Raw genomic sequence first — 22,875 nt, 5'->3', positions numbered from 1 at the left:
TCAAAGTTGTGTGCAGTATCTGAAAAATAGAGAGAGGGGAGAAAGAAGAAAAAAAGAGTGGGTGGAGGAAGGGGAAAAAAAACATAAGGTGGCAGAAAGGAAGCACTTTGGTCTGAAACAAGAATACCAAACTAAGAGTGCATGCAAAAAACTCAGGGTGAAATTAAACCCCAGAATACCAACACCAAGAATAAACACAAACATAACTGTCAATCCAATGGATTAGCCTTTTATACTTGGACTTAAAAACCTAAGGAACTGCCATCTCATATGTTCATTCAAAACCAAACTGCTTCATTCTCTTATATACTATAGGGTGTAGAGTTTCTGATGCAATTTGAAGTCATCCCTCACTTTTCTTCTTAGTCAAATAGATGCTATAAACACACAACTTATTGAATCCACTTACTTCCCAGAATTATATACTGGAAGGCCTTAGCATATTCTAGCATAACAGAATTGTTTGGTATATGTTCATTACAATTAATTTATGCACTGTTTTGTTTTTTTTCAAGTTATTTCACTGGAGCAAAAAAGTAGCTACATTTTGATATTTTGTATAATATCACTGAGCAACAGTTCTCTGGCTCTCTGAATAATAAATTGATTGTAAAGATAAATCCTGCTAGATGGGTCAGGATAGTACAGGCTTGTAATCTCAGTGACCTAGAAGGTTGACACAAGAGGACTACAAATTCAAGACAAGGCAGGCAGGGTGGCTCATACCTGTAATCCCAGTGGCTATGGAGGCTGAGAAAGGAGGATTGTGATGTCTAAGCCAACCACAGCAACTATGAGGTGCTAGACAACTCAGTGAGACCCTGTCTGTAAATAAAATACGAAATAACAAAATAGGGCTGGGTATGTGGCTCAGTGGTTTAGTACCCTTAAGTTCAATTCTGGCATAAAAAAGAATTCATGGGGCTGAGATTGTGGCTCAGTGATAGAGCGCTTGCCTAGCATGTGTGAGGCACTAGGTTTGGTTCTCAGCACCACATACAAACAAATAAAATAAAAATGTTTATAAAAACCTAATAAAAATACTTTAAAAAAATTCAAGAGACTGTTCAGCAACTTCATTAGATCATGTCCCAAAACAAGAACTAAAAATTATTGGAGATACATCTTATAAGGTTGTGAAAAACCAAAGATTCATGATTTCAAGTTCAAATTATAAAAACGCTCGACAAAGTTGGGTCCAAGAAGGACATCTTTAGTAGAGTTCTTTGCAGGACCCCTGGCAGCAGAACACTCTGGGTGGAGTCTTCTGGAGGATCTATGCCAATGGGAGAATATCAAGGCCTAGAGTTTGGAGGTCTAGCTATTGAGGTCTATTGAATGGCCTCACAGTGAGCACAGTCAAGGGTATAGTGGCAGCTGTGACCCAGACTGGTCAGATTGCCTGCCCTTCCCTGGCTAGACTTGATTTTCTTCTCTGGCTTTTTGAGTCCTTTGAATCTTTGTTTAATACATTTTATTTATTTATTTATTTGTTTCTTTCTTTATTTATTTATACGTGGTGCTGAGGATCAAACCCAGAGCCTCACATATGCTAGGCCAGTGCTATACCACTGAGCCACAACCCCAGCTCCACTCCATTGAATCTTGACTGCCTGGGCAGACTGTGAGTCCCAAGAAACAGAAGATTGTAGGTGGGTTTGAAAGGAAGACAGGCAGAGGTAGAATTTAGTCAACTACAAAGTGTGAAAGCACCTCTTAAATAGTCTTGGTGAAACTAGATTGCAGGGTAACACAGGAAGATCATTTCTCATCTGGGTTCTCAAGGCTGCTGTGTATCTACTTGGAGATGCAGTGTGTGTACAACACCCAATACACCAGTGCTCTGGATACCTGGAGACACCACCTAATCATGCTGCCAATAAGCAGAGAAAGAACAATGAGGGAGGGCCCCCTTAGGTTTAGAATTGACCTTTTAGATCTAGACCTGGTCTCTCACCACCCAGGGGTCTGAGCCTCCTCTTTCCCCAACATCCCCAACAGGAGTATACTACAACCAAAAATTTCGCATTGACACAATTTTATTGAGTAAACAGAAGAAAAACGCACAAGAGCTCTGAAGCCTCCATGGGGGACTAGCAAACAGAAGCGTTACTTCTAGATGATTCCTTCCAAAACCCTTCTCCAAACATGGTTGTAGGAGAAATCTCAGTGCTCCTGGGTCCCAAAGGTTGCAGACTCAAGCAGCCTCAGGGAGTCTTGTGCAGAAGGGCCTGGATCCACTCCCAGAAACCTTGGCTTGTCTCCTGGACGCTGATGGGAGCAGGGGGAAGAGGACTCTTACAAGGGTCACCACCAGAGGTTTTGGGATCTAGACATCCCTCACCCACGCACCTGGAACACAAGAAAATCCCAGCGGGTGGTCCATGGCGAGGCACTATGAAGACCCCTGACTTTCTTGGGGGCACCTGGGGCTTCTTCTGGGATGCAGAGTCCAGGACAGGAAGCTCTGTGCCATGGCACAAAGTGCTGTGTGCCCAGGAAAAGTCATCTTTCCATGACTAATGCCAGAGAAGATGCGCTTGGGGTGTGGGATGCAGGTTGCAGTGCAAGTCTTGGTAGTCATAGGAAGTATCTGGCAGTTGGATATAGAAGGGCAATGGCAAGGACCCAGGACATATTAAGCTCAGGGTTGGAAGCCTCTGTAGCCCTGGTGCCTGGTCTGCAGAATGCAAAGCCTGTGGCACACAGCAGGGGAAGTGCTGTTCCATGGCATTGTGGGCCTCACACCAGGTACCACCAAGCATGTAGGACTCAGCAGGCAGAAGCTTTGGTGTTCTGAAACTCCTCTGGCCTCCAGTGAGTGTCCAACCACACTGGGAACGTGGGTAGTGTTTGCTTTAATTCTGAAAGGAAATCCCATTACAAAGTTCACTTAATGAGATTAACAACAGTAACAATTATCTGTTAGTCTGTGTAATAGGAAGTCTTGCTCCATACAAGACACTGAAAACTGAACATTTTTCTACTGGCTTCAGCAGGGTTGTCAGCACAATACCTAGACTATCACAACTTGGTTTGGTTGTAACCCTTTTCCTTCCTGAACTCTGCCTGTGTGGTAGAATATTTGTGACTAGGAATACTTCCAAAGAGAAATTTAAAATGGCAAATGGTTCTTGGGTTTCAGATCTGGTGCTATAATCGGATTGATCTATCACCTCATTCCAAACTCCATCCAATTCATAACTTGAAAAACGAAACCCCAATATGATAATCAAATAACTTTGGGCTCTTTAGAGTAAATGAGGCCATAATCCCCCATGAAATGTATTTATGTTCCATACTGGAGATTTTTTCAGCAAAATATTTTACACACATTAGTATCTTCTAAAGCCTCAATAGAATGAAGCTAGAAATCCATAATAAAAAGGAAGTGAAAATTCACAAATTTGTCAAAAGCAAAGAAGAATATAAAATAATATTCTGATCAAGGAAAAAAGCATAAAATAGAGGAGAAAATATATAGATAACTAATAATCATGAGAACACATTATACCAAAATTTCTGGGATGAAGCAGAAACAGTGACCAGGAAGGTGTATTAGTCAGGGCTCTGCAGAGGAACAGAATCAACAGGAAGTATGATTCTAAAAATGGATTGGTTAGATTGGCTTACTTGACCAGAAACTGGATAGTCTCCAATGGCCATCTGCAGGCTGTAGAGCTGGAGGAACCAGTAGCTGCACAAGTGACTGAAGACCCCGAAACAAGAGAGATCAACAGTACTCTCAGAGTCTAAAACAGAAGGCTTCCAGAAACTCCTTAGATGATTACTGGCAGAGCTCACTTTGCAGGAGTGAAGAAGCAGGAGTCTGATATTCTCAAGTGATGGCAGCAGCAATCAAGAACCATTCCTAAAAGAATCACACTTGTATCTGCTATTGCTTCCTTGTCCTCCCACCTTTTATTCCATCCAAGCCACCATGCTATTGGATGGTTCTGACCCACTTTAGGGAGGGTCTCCACTTCAGTTGTTATCCCACATGTCAATCATTCCTAAACACACCCTCACTGACACACTCAGAATCTCTTAATCTTTGGTATGTCTTAATTCCATCAAGTTGAATGAATGCTAACATTAACAAAAACTACCAAGACTGAATCAACAGGAACACCAGAAAAAAGCTACAACAATGACTGGGAATAAATCACTAATCAAACACAAGGTGAGGCTGAGGATGTAGCTCATTGGTACAGAGCACTTGCAGGATACCCTTCCTGGGTTCAGTGTCCACCACTGCAGGATAAAAAACTATCCCAGTAAGTGAAAGCTGTGGACATAATGGCTTCATCCATGAATTCTATGAAAGATTTACAGAAGCAGTTAGAGAAACATTACCAATTACTCTGAGTCGCATTCAAAAAATTGAAGAGGAAGAGTGAAAACTATTGTGGACCTGAAGCCAGATTTAAAGATAGGTAATTAGTGTAGTTAGGTAAATCGGGTCTAATATGGAGTAAGATAAATAAAATGGAGACCATAATGGAGTGCAGGAAACCAGTGCAGCACTTGGGGAAATTGAAATGTTAATGTCCCCAAGGTCCCAAGCCTATCCCAAGGAAATATTAAAGAAGGGACTCCAGCAAACTCCAAGATGCCAATACAAAAGCCACCCCAGGCCTTTCCTACCTAGATTACTTCTCCAGTCCACCTATCTCTCACCTTTTGGGCCTCCCCACCTATATTCTATCACTGCAAGATAAGGGACAACAAAGGACAGGAATGTGGGAAAGCTGAAAGAAGACCTTAGCTATAAAAAAGAGAAGACCTGGCCCTTCCATGGATTCCACCTTTTGGGTCCCCTTCTTCCTCCAGGGAGAAGTCTTTTCTGCTGTCCTTTAATAAAGCTTCTTCTTTCCACTCTGTACTTGCCTTGGCATACTTCTCTGGTGTTATACTTCAGCAGTCTGGGAAGCAAAGACTTGTTACTGGTAAAGAGCAGTAACAGAACTCTATTCCTAATTCTACCTGTGATTATTTGCAAGTGGGTTCAGAGAGAACTGCCAGTGTGTGAATTCAAGGAATATTTCAATTGTACCAATCTTTCATGTTTTTGTCTATAATGTATTTTGCAATTGATGGTGAAAATGTTGAACATGAAATAAAGTATTAACTTAGGGGCTGCCCTTCATTTCTGGTTTTCCCTGATTACATTTTTACTATTCAACTAAAAAAAAATAAAAATACAAATAAAAAGGAAAGTAGAAAATTGAAGTACTTCTTTAAGGGTGCATCAACATCTCTAACACACATATCTAGATTATCAGTTTCTCTGGGAATACTTTGCTTATCATGTTTTTCCTTTCCTGGAAAACTCTTTTTGAATCTGACAAAGTAAAATTTCTCCCTGTGGTCTCTCAAAAGTTTAAAAGTAAGACTTCTGGAATTCACTCTAAGAAATGGAGGAAAGGGTTCCGATGTTCAGAGAACTCTGAGATTAATCTGCATGGCTGTTTTGCCCCAGAAGTATTATAGAAGTGAAATGAGTTTAAGAATACTTGTAATTAACATTGACCACACATTTATACCTGGCAGAATTAACAGGCAAGTGAGAACCTTGTCTGACCTCTGTGCAAAGGGGACCCAGGACCCAACCCATATCCAGCAAAGATACCCACACAGGACACATACTGGCACCCAGGAAACCCACCCTTCCTTTCTCAATCTCCAAAACAAACACACAAGTGTAAAACTATTTTTTCTATAATTTTATTATACATGGGACAGAAAATTCATGAAAATCCAAGAAAGCATAAATTTCTCACATGATTACTAAATTGAGAAACTTTTTAAAAATTATTTATTTTTTTTTAGTTGTAGTTAGACAGAATACCTTTATTTTTTCTATTCTTATGTGGTGCTGAGGATCTAACCCAGGGCCTGGCATGTGCTAGATGAGCACTCTACTGCTGAGCCACAACCCCAGCTCTGAGAAATGATTTTTAATATCATTTATTCACAGAGGATCTTCTATTGCAGTGTGTTAGCAGAGACCTCATGGCTCTCAACCCAAAGAAAGGCAGTGAGGAATCTAGAGCCCCCATTATTTTAAATTCACTGAGCATGATTGGAAACCTCAGGCAGCATCCTGCAGACATGGGATGGTATTTCTTGGAACTCATAAAGGGAGACTCTTGAAAGAGCATGGGCAATCTCAGGATTCCTCGATCATGGGGGCAGGCTGGACGCTGGTCAGCCGGGTTTCTCAGAGGCATACTCCTCTCCTGGGGGTACTTGGGGCTACTGCTGGGTCTCACACATCTGTCCTGGACAGGCAGGTGGCTATGTTTCTCTTCTCATGGTGTTGTGTGATCTGGGTCCATGGAAGGGTCAGGACCAGCTGAGAGACCCACAAGGTGTAAAAGGCATTACACAGTTGAAGTCCTGGGGATCCCAAGAAAGGAAGCCCAGTCTGGGATAGAAAAGCAGAAGCCAGGGCCCAGAATCTGCTTCCTTTAAGGCTTGGCAGCACCTGAGTCCCTGGAGCCTCACCTTCCACACAGCAGGGCAAATATTTGTCCATAGCTGCAGCCTCTCAGAGGAGAAAAAGTCTCCAGGGACCCCTTGCCTGATCATTTTTACTCTTCTGGGCTCCTCTTGATCAGAAGCACAGTGTGTAAAGTTGAGTGGAGATAGGATCTTAGGGGGTATTTCTTCAGAAGGCAGGATCTCCTAATCCTAGAGGCAGATCCAATCATCTGGGGTGTCAGTGTTCATTTGAATAGGTTTTGTTGATTGATTGGTTTAAAATAATTTTTGAAAATCTCAGGATCCTCACTGTTGATGGTGATGGCCAAGCCTGACTACCCTGGTCTCCAAGGAGAGAAAGAGAGCGTAGAGGATGAGAGAGTGAAAGAGTTATCCTGGGAGTGTTGTAGGAACACACAAGCAGGGCTCTAAAGATAGCAGAAAACAGTTCTATTTGGCTGTAGCCAGGATCAGAGGTACAAATTTTACTGTAATCAATTAATTCCCTGAACTCTGATTCAGGTAGTTTCAGAACTTTATACCCAGTGTGTAAGGAGAAGAGCTCACAAGTTCACAATCTGCAGAAGCTCACATAAAAGCAGCTTTTTCTTTCACTGTTTTGGGCAAGTTAACTTTTCAAGGACAAGGCACGGGATGGGGGCTGACTCTATGGTGACACAGCCTCAGTGGGAGGCAAAGTCTAAGGGTCAGAGGTCAGGAGTTAGAGGCTGCCCAACAAATTCACCCACAGGTCTAGCCCCTAGAAATACTATTTCTAGCCCCAGACTCCCTGCTGGGCCTCTCCCAACCTCCAAGGCCTTGCTTTTCCAGGTAGCAGCCCACAGCTGAGAGGAGCAGGTCCATGGCACAGCTAACTGTTATCTGAACACTAGAAATAGAGTGGTTTAAAAAATGGAAAGACAGACAGACTTTTTTGACATTTAACAGATTGTCACCATACGTTATGTAAAATCAGTATAGAGGGTTTGTATAACAAAACAAGCTCCCTTCTACTTTAATTCATAAAAAGTAAATTGTAATTCATCTTTAGGGAAGAATGTACAAAAACATGTATACTTGTTAAAAAAAAGTTTTAAAACTTATTCTTATTTCATGAGCAGGGAATAGGGTTTTCCCTGGTCAGTAACAAGGGCAGCTTTAGTGATGGGGCAAGTCTTCTCTGGGATCCTAACTTCAGATCATCCCATTGTTGAGATTTGCTTTCCAGTGTTTGGGTAAGGTGGGCTTGCCTATTGTTTCCCATTATTTCTAAACTATTAATTTTTGTACCAGAATTGAACCCAGGGGAGATTAATCATTGAGACAAAAATGTAGCCTATTTATTTGTTCATTTACGTAAACTGGGAATTGATCCTCGGTGCTTAACCACTGAGCCACATATCAGCTTTTTTTAGGTTTTATTTTGAGACAGAGAATCACTAAAGTATTAAGGGTTTAACTAAATTGCTGAGGCTGGCTTTGAACTCACCATCCTCGTGTCTTAGCCTCCTGAATCACTGGCATTACAGGCATGTGTAACCATGCCCAGCCCTGTTCTTTTTTAATTTGAGACAAGGTCTTCTTAAGTTGTTTAAGAACTCCTGAAGTTACTGAGGCTGGTCTTGAATTTGCCATCCATCTTCCTCAGCATCCCAAGTCCCTGGGATTACAGATGTGGGCCACTTAGCCCAGCTGTTTTATTTTTTTTTTATTTTTTTTTTATTGGTTGTTCACAACATTACAAAGCTCTTGACATATCATATTTCATACATTAGATTGAAGTGGGTTATGAACTCCCAATTTTACCCCAAATGCAGAAAAATACGGAACGCTTCACGAATTTGCGTGTCATCCTTGCGCAGGGGCCATGCTAATCTTCTCTGTATCGTTCCAATTTTAGTATATGTGCTGCTGAAGCGAGCACTAGCCCAGCTGTTTTTTGTTTGTTTGTTTTTGTTTTGTTTTGTTTATGTAGTTGGACACAATACCTTTATTTCATTGTAGTGCTGAAGATTAAACCCAGTGCCTCACACATTCTAGGCAAGAGCTCTACCACTGAGGCACAACACCAGCACCTAGCCCAGATGTTATTGCTCTACTTTTTACTTAAAGAACTAGGCCAGAAAAAAGTCAGGCACTCTGAGGGGTATAATCATTGGTGTCACTACCTCTAGATACTAGAAGTGATAACTGTGGGTCCACCTCCATTTAAAGCATAATTTCCTTCTCAAAAAAAGTGGAATTTCAGTTTTAGAAGCATTCTCACACACATCAAGTATCCACAGTGAAATGTTTAATCTGTGTTGCCTTATTGGGTTTCTCTTCCACTCTCCCCCTCAGCTCTCAACACCTTGTGTTCTGTGGCTCTGGGGATCAGAACCAGAGTCTACAGCCCACCAGAAAAATACTCAACCTAGGAGCTAGACCCTCAGCTCCCATATTTGCTTTCAAATGATCTTATATTATGTATTTCTACCAACTGTTTGAGAGTCACTAAGATATGACTATCTACCTACTTACCTACTTTGGACAGAAGGCAGATGTTTAGTATGTGACAGAATATTAATGAACATTTTACCTCACTTTTGAAATTTGAATTTCTATGATGTTAGTGACTCACACATCCCTGTGCTCTTGCTCAGGTCACAGTTCCAACCCTACTATTTCCTCTCTTGACTTCAATACCACACAAAATTTGAATTCCAAAGATGAAAGGAAAAGGCTTTAATCATGTTATAAATTTTAATAAAAGAAAAATCACAATTATGAATAGATCAAAAGGTACACAGAATATGATAATTAGCCACAGAATTGGATAAATTTAAAAAAGAGATTTATCTCACTGAAAAGTGTTCAGTCATTTATGAGAGGAAGAGAGAGGAAGGAGTGGTGGGCACTGCAGAGACCTCAGGCCCCAAATGTCCAGGTGCTGGGAAAGAGAACAACATGTTGCAGCATCAAAATTTTACAAAGAAAGTGGCAAAAAGTACCAATATCCGCTTTCCACTTGGGAAAAACAGAACCAGGATGAAGTTGTGAGGTGAGACCACCCGAAGCTCTCCACTCTCACTCTCTCCCCTTCTAGTTCCTGTGTCTTCTCATGTTTTAAGAGACCTGCAACTTTGAGAAGCATGAGGGCTCTCTGCTGCTCAGCATGATAAGTAGAGCAGAGACACTGCACCCCCTCTTCACTAGACTTAAGAAGTACAAAGCTTCATCTGGGATCCTAGCAAGTTCTTCCCAAGAATTCTTTTCTCCAGAGTAAATGGAGCCATCTTTGACCACTGAGTCCTCATCCTATATAATCAATGAGTTTATACATTTGTTCCTATAATAATGTCTTAGCAATGTGTTAATGTTCCACCCTGGAGACATGGAAGAATTTTACATAAAAAAGTTGAAATGAGATCCCTGGCTTTTCCTGTTACCCAAGTACAATGTTGTTTATTAAACACAGGATATAAAAGTGATATGAAAGTAATTCTCCAACAAGGGCTGAATCAGGTATCAGGATCTTTAAGCTACAGTCAAGACCTTAGGTCTGCCAAGCTGGGTTTGGCTCTAGACTTGGAGGTGAGTCAGAGAAGGTCTCAGAGTTCAGGTCCTTCTAGTTCCTTCTTTCTCTTTCCCCTCTCCGAGCTCTTGTTTGACACTCATATCTTTTAAAATTCCAATATACCATTCTGAGACTCACCACTCCAGTAGGTGTGTATTCAGATTTTGTGGAGGAAGAAGTTCTAGTAAATGGGGGAGGGCTAGCGAAATATATTTAATGAAGACTGAAAAACCTCAAGTATCCAAGTTACATGACTAGGGACCTTCTCAGAAGATCTGAGGGTACATTAGCTTTATGAGATTGATGAATTTTATAGTAAACCTTTTTTTACAGCATTCTCTAAATCTTAAACTATCTGAATGTTCATTTCCCATTCATGGTCAGAGGCCTAGTCATTTTTAAGATTAGGGGTGAGTTCGATGGCCTTAGGGAAGGCTTGGACAACACCCCTGGAGTGGGGGTGGCAGAAAATGCCAAGCTGATCTGAGAAACATGCTTTCACTTGGGGGGATAAAAAAACTGATGGAGATGAAGAAGGCAACTATTTTAAGACCCCTCAGAACTTTGTTTCAGCTGGAAACTGCCATCAGGCTACTCGATATGGACCCTACTTAGCAAAGACTCATTCCCCTGGTGCTTCATCCCCCTCACACTTCCTCTGGCCTCGAGGTGCTCAAATCTTGCTGCCCACTAGGTGGTGCCAGAAGGTCGAAAACCCCTGGATTCCTTTTAAGACAAAGCCCTAAGCATGCCTAAAAGAGTGCTTCCTCTTTTTTTCCTTTAGCTACTGAAGGGTGCTGCTGAAGCCTCCTTGGGCCCCTGTGGGGAGAAAACCCAATTGCACCAGGCATCAGAGTGGTCGACAGGTAAACTGAGGCAAGAGAAACTGGAGAAGAAGCTTAAAAGAGCTGTGCTTAGGAAGTTGGTGAGGGCAGGGGTAAAGCCCTCTCTGCTGCCCAGGCTTACACCTGAAGACCCAGGGCCTCCAGGCTGTCATCACAGGCGCACACCCTGAGCATAGTCCCTTCACCTCTTGGGGCCTCTGTATGGGAAAGGAGGGTTTCAGCTTCTCTGGGATGGGACTCCTCTCAGTGTGATTGGGCTCCCCATTCACCAGGAGGACTTCTGCTCCTTTACTAGGGCTGCCCACCTGCTTACCCAAAACCTGCACTGCTAGCAAAGTTTCCAGGTACACCCACTCCTGCCTGGTCAGAGGAGGCAGGAGTAAAGTACTTCACTGGCTTCCCAGATGCCAATTGCAGTCTCTAAGCTGAACCTGCCTAGAACTCATGAAATCTGTACAAGTCATTGGATTCACTATTCGGGGAGAGAAGGCGTGTCACCTGAAAAACAAGATGACAGCATTGTCACCACTGAGGATAAGAAGTAGATGTCAGGGTTCCAGTCTTTTCTTCTCTCCAACTTATGCAGGCATGTGACAGAGTGGGAGCTCACAGGAGGTAATTGCTGGTAAATGAGCCAGTGTTAAACCTATATAACAGCACAACCCTGTAGCAAGTGTTGGACTCAGGCTGTGTGCTAGCATAGGAAAAACAGAATTATAACTGAATGTGAGATAATCCTTACCTGTGCTATCATCTAATCCTCATTGGGAATAAGTCTATTATCCTAGTGTATCAAGTCAGAAAATGTGCTTACAGAAGTTGATTAAAATTTACCAAAAATACTACAACATACACCCCAACCAATGTCTTAATCTTTCAACTTGGTTTCTGGGGCTTCTTGTGTGTGTGTGTGTGTGTGTGTGTGTGTGTGTGTGTGTGTAGTCAGGGAAGGGGGAGACATTTCTCCCCATATGATTCTGTTGCTGGGAAAGGCTGAGAACATCACTCCAAGAAAATAGAGTTAGTTCTGAGTCTCTTACTCCCACCATGTTTCCCAACGTTTTCCTTTTATACCATTGTTTCCTATGTTTCTTTTCCTAGAAGTTCCCACAACTCTCCTACAAGGTTAGCTTCTCTTCCTATGTTCCTAAACATCCAGGCTGGAGACAGGCCTGGAGCTAAGACAACACCAGTCCCTGACTACCTCCCCCACTCCATCCCTACCCATCCTCAGAAGGCTTAATTAGGACACCCCCCACCCCCCCACACACACATACAGACACCTGTCAGGATGACCAAGGACTGGGAGAAGAGGGCTGATCTCAGCTCCCAACTTGCTTTTGCATCTCAGCTCACTCCCCTATCTTTTCCTTGGTAAAGAATAAAAAGCTGCTACAGCTGAGTTCTGATCACTAGAACCATAGACCTAATGACCTCATTTAAATCCAGGGCCTCACCTCATTCCCAGGTTCTTTCCTTCTTTGGATTTGTATTAAAAATAAGATAATTAATGGGGATCCAGGTAGTGTAATATACAACAAGAATCCTTGGCATATTATCCACTGCTTCCAATGGCACCATCAGAAACAAAGACTCTGAAGGGGCATCCTGATCCCTCCCAAGAAATTAATGATATTTCAAGGGATGATGGTGGTTGAGGAAGTAGCAGCCTGAAAGCAGAACTCTATGTCTGGTGATATTCTGTTTTTTCCTAGAAGTTAGCACAGTGCGGTTATATGACTTGTTAGTGTGTGGGAACCAATGATTACAGACGATCCTGATAAGAGAACTGAAAGGCTAATTTTTGACTCTCAGCAATTTGAAAAGCCCAGAGTACACTGGCCATGCTGAACATTTTGGTTTTACTGGTTTGTATCACAAGATTGCAGATACAACAAGAGTCAGAGATGTTCCTTAGAATGAAGGGAAAATATGTAGATGTGAATTATGTAAAAGAAATTGATATGGATGGGCACAGTGGCACACCAGCTTGTTATTCTAGCTGTTGGCAAGAATGAGGCAGAATCATGGCAAGTTCCTGGACAGCCTGAAACTTGCCTCAAAATTAAAAGGAGCAGCAGCTAGATGTGTGGCTCAGTGTTAGAACACAACTGAGTCCAATTCCCAGTACTACAAATACATAGAAAGACAAGTGGTCGGGGTTGAGGTTATGGCTCATCAGTAGAGCACTTACCTAGCATGTGTGAGGCCCTGGGTTCGATCCTCAGCACCACATAAAAATAAATAAATACAATAAAAGTATTGTGTCTGAATACAACTAAGAAATCAATATTTAAATTAAAAAAAACAGAACAATTGGTCCCATAATAATTTTTAATAACATAAAGGTGACTACAGTCACTTGAATATGAAGCAACAAGGAAGATGAGTATAGAAGGAAACTCCAGTGGGCTGCAGAGCCTCAAAGTTGGAAGGAAGCCAGCTTTGAGTTGATAGTCAGCTAATTTGGGATAAAAATTTAAGTCTTTGTAAGAGAAGAGATACATGCCCTGAAGAAGTGCTATGAACATGGGATATCACATATGTAAAGGAAGCAGAGAGACTGGCATTTCATGATAAGTAAGCTATTGTTAAAGATGTTAACCATAATCTAATTAACAACTGATAACAATTGGATTTATTATAATTTCACCCAGCCCAACCAAGGAAGGTGTGAATCTGCAGGACTCCTGTGTGGGGCTGGCGGCACAGGACAGTGGATCTGAAATAGAAATTGGTTTCAGAGACCAAGAAAGCAGAAGCAGGCTGTGGGAATGCTCCTGGGGGACACATGTGGCCTCCAGCAGGCTCTTTTTTCCTTCTGTACTTTTGCATGCACTGATCTCCTGGGACTAGGACCTCATCTGCAGTAGCTTGGGGCTGCCAAGACCTGATAGGTTCTTATACAGAAGTCTCAAATCCTATCCATAAAGGAAGTCATTTCTGTGACTTTAAGGATCCTGCTCATCAGCTCTCAGGTAAGTGGATTGATTCTTGCCTGCTCACAGCTTTCCCAAGGTGGGGAATTTCCCCCCACATTGTGCTCCCTTTCCAGGTAGAACTCAAAAACTACAGAATTCTGCACCTGCTCCCAAAAGAAAGGAAAAAATTAGTTTTATTCATTTTTATTGTTGTTGTTGTACTGCTTTGAAAATTGATTTTTTTGACACATATTCACAACAATCATTGAATGGGGTTCATGTTATATCCTTGTTCAAACAGAGTGCATTGGTCACTTCCAACAACTATTCTTTTACCCTCTCCTCACCCCTTCCTAGACTCTAAGCATTCCTACTATGCATTCAAGTAATCTTTGTTGTTATAAAATTCCACATTTGAGAGAGAAAATGTCATGCTTGTAGCTCTTTTTATAACGACTGGCACAGGTAAGCACTTGTGTATGCTTAAGTGAATAATAATGCAGAGTTGATGACACTGAAGGTAAAAGAATTATTAAACAGAATAGACTGTGTTCCAATAAGATGTAAATATAAGTATGCTTCTGACAATTTTTTAATAACCAATTTCTGATAACCAGGAAACAGTGGATCATACCTACAATCACACCTATTTGGGAGCCTGAGATGGGAGAATTTCAAGTAGTAGAAAGCATGGGAAATTTAGGAAGACCCTGTCTCACAAAGAAAACACCAATAAAGTGGCTCTGGTAGAAGAAGGTGAAAAATCCTTTTAGGTTAGGGAGATTTTTAAAGGGCTACATTTATGCATTTGTCCTTCATTAGGGTTATGCTTCTGGGATAATAATTTACTAAGGTTATTTGTTGTATTATGTCTCAGGAATTGTACGTACTTTGCTCCTATTTTATTTTTTCTTCTTCAGTTGGGAATTAAAGCCAGGGCTCTAGAACAAAGCTACATCTCCAGCCTCTTTTATCATTTTGAGACAGGGTTATTCAGCCTTCAGTTACTCAGCCTCCTCATTGCTGGGATTACAGGTGTGTGTGACAACTGTGCCTAACCGACCCACACATATTTAACATCCTGAAACCTACTTTTTAAAATGAACAATTTTGTTCTCACTTCACAGATTGAACAATGACTATCAGCTGTGGCTTAGAAAATTTAAATGACACTTCAACCTATTAAAAGTTGAGATAAGAATTTCAATCTGAAACATATGTGTTTATTTCATATTTAAAGTCTATAGCTTCCCATTCCTCTTTCCCCCTTCCTTCAACCTCTCTTTTCCCCTTAGTCCTTATAATTTTTGAATTCATCAGTAGAGAAACAAAGCAGTTAGCTGAGAATTCCAGTCAAGAGTGGAGAATTGATCTCCATCTTCTCTCCAAACAGTCCTCTCTATGAAGAACACACCTGAAGCTTTACCTATGGTTTGACTTGGGATCATGAATTAAGCCTTTGTAGAAGCAGAGACACATGCTCTGAAGAAGCACTGTGAACAGAGAATATCACATATACACTGGAAACAGAGAGTCTGGTATTTCATAATAAGTAAGCATTTGAGAAATATATTGACCTGAATCTAATTAATAACTGATACCAATTAGATTTTTTATAGTTGCATCCAAGATGATTGCTTTTCTTTTTTCATTTGTTTTTCCTAGATATATAGGACAGTAGAGTGAAGATGCTTGCTTTTCAACTGAAGTTCCTCAGACCCAACCTTGTGAAGCAATTTTCTTCCAGGAGAACCATTATCACCCAACGTAATGAACTCTACTTTGAGATTGTGCAAGAGTGCCATCAGTATACAACAAATGCTGAGCAGCCACTCAACACTTTGCCTCCTCTCTCAGCCCTGCCACTTTTTTTTTCTGACCTAGAGGCCAAAGTCATGGACCAGTCACTTCTGTGTGAAGCAGTCTCTGGAATCTGCAGAGATGATACTAAGATCCCAGTTGCCTTTGTCACTGATATTAGAAGATTATGGACCAAGGGTACTCCCTGGTGGGGTAGCCTACATTTCCACTGAAAAAATGCTCTCTAATCCATGGGGGCTGCTATATTGGGCATGCCCTCCACACAGATACTTGCCTAAAGCCCAAGCACCATAGTTTTTTTTTTCTGCCTCCCTGCCTGGAACCCTATGCCCATGACACAGAAGAAATCAAATTCAGCCTCAGGAGACTGCCATGCTGCAAAGCAAACAGAAAGTTGCCTGCCCTGGCAGCTTCTCTTGGACAAATCCATGTAGTCCTGTTGACAGGCTCCCCAGAAACAGGCAGACCTTTAACCCTGATCCATGACCACTGAGTCCTAGGAGTACTGAGTGTTCCGATTGATAGATTTTATTTCTACTTCTGTTCCAGAAAAATGAAAGACTGATCACTTACCAAAGTCTCCTTGTTTACTTATTACTAGGCAATTGATGTTGTTGAACAGGCCCTCATGAATATTTGGTTCCCTTGCTTAGCAGCAGACAGAATGAAGAGAGAAGAGAGGATGGAAGGGTGCTGCATGGGGTGGGAGACAGAGCTCTGATTCTGAGCTGTGCTGTGGACTGGACATCAGAGCCTTAGAGAAGGTCTCCTTTCATGGACAGAGGTGTGGAAAGTATTCATGGAGAGGAATGCAAAGGAGCCCCAAGTCTTGATCTCAAATCTATCCAAGTTTAGGAAAGAACATAGGGGAAGGCAGGAGTTTCTTATATGGGAAGTGTGTCTCCTTGGACAGTATTTTTATTCTGCATCTACCTAAGAATGGGCCTGGAGTTTCTAAGACTCCACATAGCTATCCCTGTCCAGCACAGCCTCTCCCAGACACTGGCCTCTCTCAGACTAGTGTCACTCAGATCCAGTTTAATACCCACTAGGGAAAGGAGGTCCTGGAAGGCAGAATGTCTGCCTCTGGTCACAAGATCCCTATGGTAAAGCATTTAATATATATAGAAAATGTACAAATGTTTTTATTTAAACAATTTATTTCTTGGTGGAAAGGCTTATACAAAAGAAAAACTAAAAAAATCAAAATAAAATTTTGAAAAACATGTTTTCTTTTACCTGTATTTTTGCTCAAATAAAAATTATGTGAAACTAACCTAATAAAGACATCCTAAAAGCAAAAGATTTTAAATATGGAGAATATATATTTTTTAATTTTTTTTTCAGTTGTAGAAGACTGAACACCTTTATTTATCTCTCTGTGTTTCTGAGGATCAAACCCAGAGCCCCCACACACATCCTAGGTAAGCATTGTACCTCTGAGCCACAATCCCAGCCTAAGAGGAAATCTATTATTGATGGATAAAACCTAATTCCATTCTTTGGGGGTTGTTAAAAATAAAAGAGATTATAATATGCTCAAAGGCAAGAAGTGAAATGTAAAGGCACTCTTGTTTTCCTTCTGTCTTTAGGAACAGACACTAAACAAACACAGTTTAAACACAAGGGATAAAGATAACTAGCAATCTGATCAAAAAGCAAAAGCAGATTTCAGACTGAACATCAGAGAATGTCTCTCAAAATCACATAGCAACTGGCCCATAGAGAAAAATTTTCAGAAATTAGAAAAGACTGGAGCAAGCAGCCATCAGCACCAGAGCAAACCTCTACAGAGCCACAAAGATCCTGGCAAATGTCAGAATACTGGGTCATTCCAAGTGTTTGTGGAAAATGTATGCAGGTAGCACTGCAGGCCACTATTGTTGGAAAGTAAATGCTGTGTTCACCCTAAAGTACAATTTGGCAATGCTCAGTAAAACTCAGGTTATACTCTTTTGAAGGAACAACTGTATTTATGTGCACCTGCCCTAGAGAAATTCTCCCACAGGTTTATAGGGACAATTATATGTAGTGATGAGGGATACAGCAATATGAATGTCCACTGCAGGACAGTGGAGATGTAGGGTGTGCTAAGGCACATCAGAGGCTACCATGTCAGAGTTTGAAGAAGCAGACGAAATGTATATAGAAAGATCTTAGTAACTTGCGAATGGGGTCTTTGAGTGAAAGTTAGTGTAGAGTGCTTGTCTGGCATGCATAAGGCCCTGGGGTCCATCCCCCAATGCCTCTCTCAGACAAACAAATAAATAAATAAAATGAAACAACAAGAACAAGAAAAAAAAACAGGAAAGGTTAAAATTTTTTCTAAATAAAATTAGGTATGTCCCCTGAAACATTTTACATATATTGAAAATATAATCACCTAAAGAATGAATCACTCCTCAACCTATACTTTGTCCATGGTGATCTGTGAAAATGATTCAGTATTGTCTTGATACACAAAACCTCACAAAATCTCACAAATCAAGAGGTTCAAATATTTGTACTCACTTTTAAAACACAGAGAAACTGTCAAGGCCATCAAGGATATGCATATTCAAAGGGCCACCAAGTATCTGAAAGATGTCACTTTAGAGAAGCAATGTGGCTTGGCATAGTGGTTCCTGCTTGTAATCCCAGAAGCTCCAGAGACTGAGACAGGAGGATCCCCAAATCTAGGTCACCCTCAGTAATTTGTGAGGCCTTATTCAACATTATGAGACCCTGTCTCGAAATAGAGAATTTAAAAAAACCTGGGGATAGACTCAGTAGTAAGTAATCCTAGATTCAGTCATCAGTAATCAATCACTGTTAAAATGTGGGAGTTGATAGGTGTGTCTAGGCCAAACTGTGGGACCCGCATGAATTCATAGACCAAACAAAGTGCTGAATTTTGGCAGACATACTTAAATATGACAAAAATAAAGCTGAACTTGAGGGTTTAGATGTGGATTTTCTGTTCATTGAATGTTTCCAGGATGAACAAAGCACTCAAGATACACTGTCACACTTACAGAGCTCATGGCCAGAGTAACCCATACACGAACTCCCCCTGCCACATTCAGATATGAGCCTTAATTAATAAGAACTTTTTTTTTCATAAACAAAAAGAAGAAAATGAACTCATGTATGCTTTGTTCTTGCCTTTGTAATGCCAGATTCCTGGGACCCCAATAGACCTCCAGGAGCCGAATCCAATGCATTCACACAAGAGTCTTTATTGCAAGATCGAACCTGGATTCACAACAATTTCCTATGCAGTGGTCTCAGGGAGTCAGTCCTGGTCCTGTGTTCAGTGAGATTTTATAGGTTTTGGGGGAATACTCTATGGATCACAATGTCAGACAGCAAATCATTCCCTACCTCAGGAAAACCAAACAACAACTCTTAACATTAATTAGCACATTCATTGGCAGAAACAAGTTGGGTAGGGGTGATTTGTTAGTACAAAAGAGGGATTCCTTTGAACTTATTGGTTTAAGCCATGAGGGGTGTACTTCCTAAACTACATGGTTTCACAACATGATATCAACCACCATAAACTACTGGGGGTTCAACTGGCATCCCAGGTATTCTCCCTGTCTCATGCTGATTGGTGGTTGCTAGGGGGTTGCTATGGGTCTTCACCTAGCCTAACTGAGTCAGGGACACCTAGCACCTGCCACAGATCTTTCCTGTTATTTGCAAATAACTCAGGAGGGTGGATATGTGACCAAAGGCTCTGTGGGTTTTACCAAGGACAAGGGTCACGCCCCCTTCCATAGGACAGGCCTTGAGGTAGAAGGTGCTGTTTATTTTTAAAAATGGAGTCACATTAGTTTCTCACCCTTGCTGAGGTTGGCTTGAGCTCCAGATCCTCCTGCTTCAGTCTCCCAAGCCACTGGGATTACAAGGGTGCACCTCCAAGCCTGGCTAACTTGTCTATGTTTATCTGAAATGGGAAAATAATTTTTACAGTGAATTGAGACTATCAAGAACTAGAGCCTATTTTCTATCCCATCTCATCCACCCACCCTTTCCTTAATTCATTCAAAACCAAGGAATTTCAATAATGCCTTCAGCATTGGTCCATTTGCATCTTCATCTTATCAGGGTCTTCAGTCAATTTGTGATACAAAGGAAAGTCCCTCCCACTTGATTGGTGTGGCTTCTGAGGTCAGTTACTAGAAGCCCCACTACTGCAATGGTGCAGTCTATACCAGACTAATTCATTTGCTTCTTTTCCTAGACCAGGTACACACCTTCACTTGGTAGGGAAACTGAAGTTATGGCAGTCTGTCTGTCAACCTCAGGATCGCTGACTCCCAGGAGGGCATGTCCAGAGACCAACATGCCACCAGGCCTGAACCCAGGCCAGGGCACTGGATAATTTTCCTGCACTGAGCCACCACTCCTGCCAGTGTCCCCAGAGCTGCAGAGATGTAAATTTTCCAGTAAGCCAACTGCCTCACTGGGCTTACACAGAGCAGAGAGCTAGCTGTCTTTGGGGAACTGTGTTGTTACACAGGAGCAAGGAGTTGAGATGGACCAGCACGGAGTTAAAGACCATCCAGCAGCCAATGGCTGAAACCTCTCAGGAGCTCTAGTCACCTCAAGAAGAGGCAAGCTCTAGTCACCTCAAGAAGAGGTCAGGGGGGCCCAATGGGCCCTGAACATCCCAGAAAGTGCCAGTGGCTGGGCAATTGGACAGGCACATACTCAGGCTGTCTGCTAGAGCCCAGGTCACCCCCTAAGCTGCTGAAAACCCAAGCTTACATCACAGAGGAAACTAAGAAGGAAAAAAACAAAAAAGAGCCTTGAGGGCACCTTGCAGTACAATGCTCTTCAGCCAATGCCCTACAAAGAGCCAGAAAAACTCCAGTGCGGACCCTCATACTGTCCCTGTAGACTCATGAGCTGGGACTGTGCCCTGAATGCCTAGGAGCCTTGAAGTCTTGGCTGTGGTGATTGAAAGGGTAAAGTTTCTAAACTGGAAAGCTTGAATGTAAAAGATTAGGTATTATTAAGTTCCTCTGTTACACCCAGATTTCTGAGATAGTTAAAACAACGCCCTACAGGCCATTTAGCCTAGGGCCCTGTGCAGTTCATCACAGGGCCCGAACCAATCAGTTTGAATGTGTAACCCGCTTACAAATGACCAATCACCCCCGCCCGACCTGTTCCCCCAATGAATGTGCCAATCACGTCTCAGAGTTCTTGTTCAATTTTCCCGCGCCTCATGATGATTTGTTCTGATGTATGCAAAGCCCACCGCCCTCTCCAGGAAGTGTACTTAAGCTCTGCTTGACCTTTGCTCTGGGCTCTGGGCTGCTCTCCCTTCTTGAGTAAGCACGGAGCCCCAGCGCGCTGGAATGGATCCCCAATAAATCCTCTTTTGCCAATTCCATGGAGTAAGTCTCTTGTGTGGTCTCTCCCTCCGACGCTCCACTGGACCCCCCTTACAGTGATCAGTCCTTATTTTGTGCCTTCACTCTTAAATGATTTACAGGTTCTTGAATAAGAAAAACTCTGTGTAATTAATTTCATAAGGAACTCTTTTTTGAGATAGAGAATTCTCATAGTTTCTAATATGATTGAATTTTTCATGATGATTAAAGGCATTTCTTTATTCACTGCTTGTCTATTGATTCTGAGGAGGTGAGTCAGAGTGGAAAGATGTATAGGTGGGTCTGGGGTAAGAAGAAGACAATTACCCAGGTCAGAGCTTTGGGTTGAACCAAGGGCATCTCCAGGTTAGTGTGCTAACAGAATGTGTATTTGGGTGGCCACTTGCTGCTGTTTCTTCAAAACTGAATGTGACCTTCAGAGGAGGGGAGAGAATCAGCATCAAACAGTATCCTTTAAATGGTCTTCAGTTACTTTCTTATTAAATAGGAAAGCACACCAAAACGAAATCTCTACTTTGGGCCTTCTGAGTTGACAACCATGGGGTCTAGAACATAAGCTCTAGGTCAGACATGTTCAGGTAGTTACAAAATCCTGCACAAGTGGGCTGTGTCCAGCATAAGAGACTTCACAGATTGTAATTGTTTTAAACTTTTCTGTTATTTGAAATCCAGTAGGTTTTAAATTGAAGGCATTTGGATTTAGAGGGGCTTAGGTGCTAGGTCCCACTGGATCAGACCAATTTGTCTTGTTTTTCTCATCAGTTTAATTGCATGTCAATGGTCCATGGCATGGAATTGGAGTAGAGGGTCAAAGAGGATTTGGGGTGTTTTTGTGGTTCAGATATACAGACAGGATTCCAAATGGATCAGCCTTTGTTCTAAAAACCTAAAGTCTAAATCAGCTTTTAATACTCAGCAATAAAAGAGAATAAAATCATGGCATTTGCAGGTATATGGATGGAGTTACAGAAGATAATTCTAAGTGAAGTTAGCCAATCCCAAAAAACCAAATGCCATATATATTTTTTTATATAGGAAGGCTGATTTATAGTGAGATAAGAGGAATAGAAGAACTCTACATAGGGCACAGGGGTTGGAAGGAAAAGGAGAGAGCATGGGGTTAGAAATTATGGTGGACCGTGATGATCATTATTATCCAAAGTACATGTATGAAGTCATGAATTGGTGTGAATAACATTGTATACAAGCAGAGATATAAAAAGTTGTGCTCTATATATATAATTTGTTTAATTTTGTTTAAAATTGAAAGAAAAAATTAGTTCTCATGGATAATATAACATCTGATATATAATATCAACATATTATAGTAAAACCATAGTGAGAGATTATAATTTTTAAATTTAATGTATTGATTGAGTTTTCAGTTCAGAAAAGTGTGCCATGGGCCTAGGGTCAGGGTGCGTCTCTGCAAGGGGCAGAGGGCCACAGGTTATGCTTTACTTCCCAGCCTCATGAAGGCTCAGCCTTTGACAAGTAGCACAGGGAGAGGCTAAGAGCTTTGGTCCAAGCTGATGAAAGCACCAGGAAGAGAGTTAGTTATCTCCTGATTTAACTTCCACTTAACTTTACTATGACATCTTTACTTGCCTTAACTACTCTTTGTAATATTATTATTAATAATAATATCTTTATTTTTATTTATTTATTTTTATATTGTGCTGAGGCTCGAACCCAGGGCTTCATGCATGAGAGGTAAGTAATCTACCACTGAGCCTCAACCCCAGCCTATTCTTTGTATTATTTAAAAGATTGTCATTTAATAATCTTTAGTAACTTTGCATCTTTTCATATTTAATAAAGTTCTTATGTAATTATCTTTGATATCATTTGTACCCATT

General features: G+C 41.4%; 1 non-coding gene across 1 annotated transcript; it reads right to left on the bottom strand.

Moving 5' to 3' along the window:
* Window positions 1-8,303: 8,303 nt before the first annotated feature.
* Window positions 8,304-8,410, bottom strand: LOC144373155 (U6 spliceosomal RNA). Its single transcript, XR_013432905.1, has one exon. It is a non-coding gene; the product is annotated as a U6 spliceosomal RNA (small nuclear RNA).
* Between the last annotated feature and the right edge of the window lie 14,465 nt (window positions 8,411-22,875).

The sequence above is a fragment of the Ictidomys tridecemlineatus genome, unplaced genomic scaffold (genome assembly GCF_052094955.1).
Source record: "Ictidomys tridecemlineatus isolate mIctTri1 unplaced genomic scaffold, mIctTri1.hap1 Scaffold_262, whole genome shotgun sequence".
Taxonomy (NCBI): Eukaryota; Metazoa; Chordata; class Mammalia; order Rodentia; family Sciuridae; genus Ictidomys; species Ictidomys tridecemlineatus.
The sequence above is the reverse complement of the archived record's forward strand: the minus strand, read 5'-3'. Positions and strand labels throughout refer to the sequence as shown.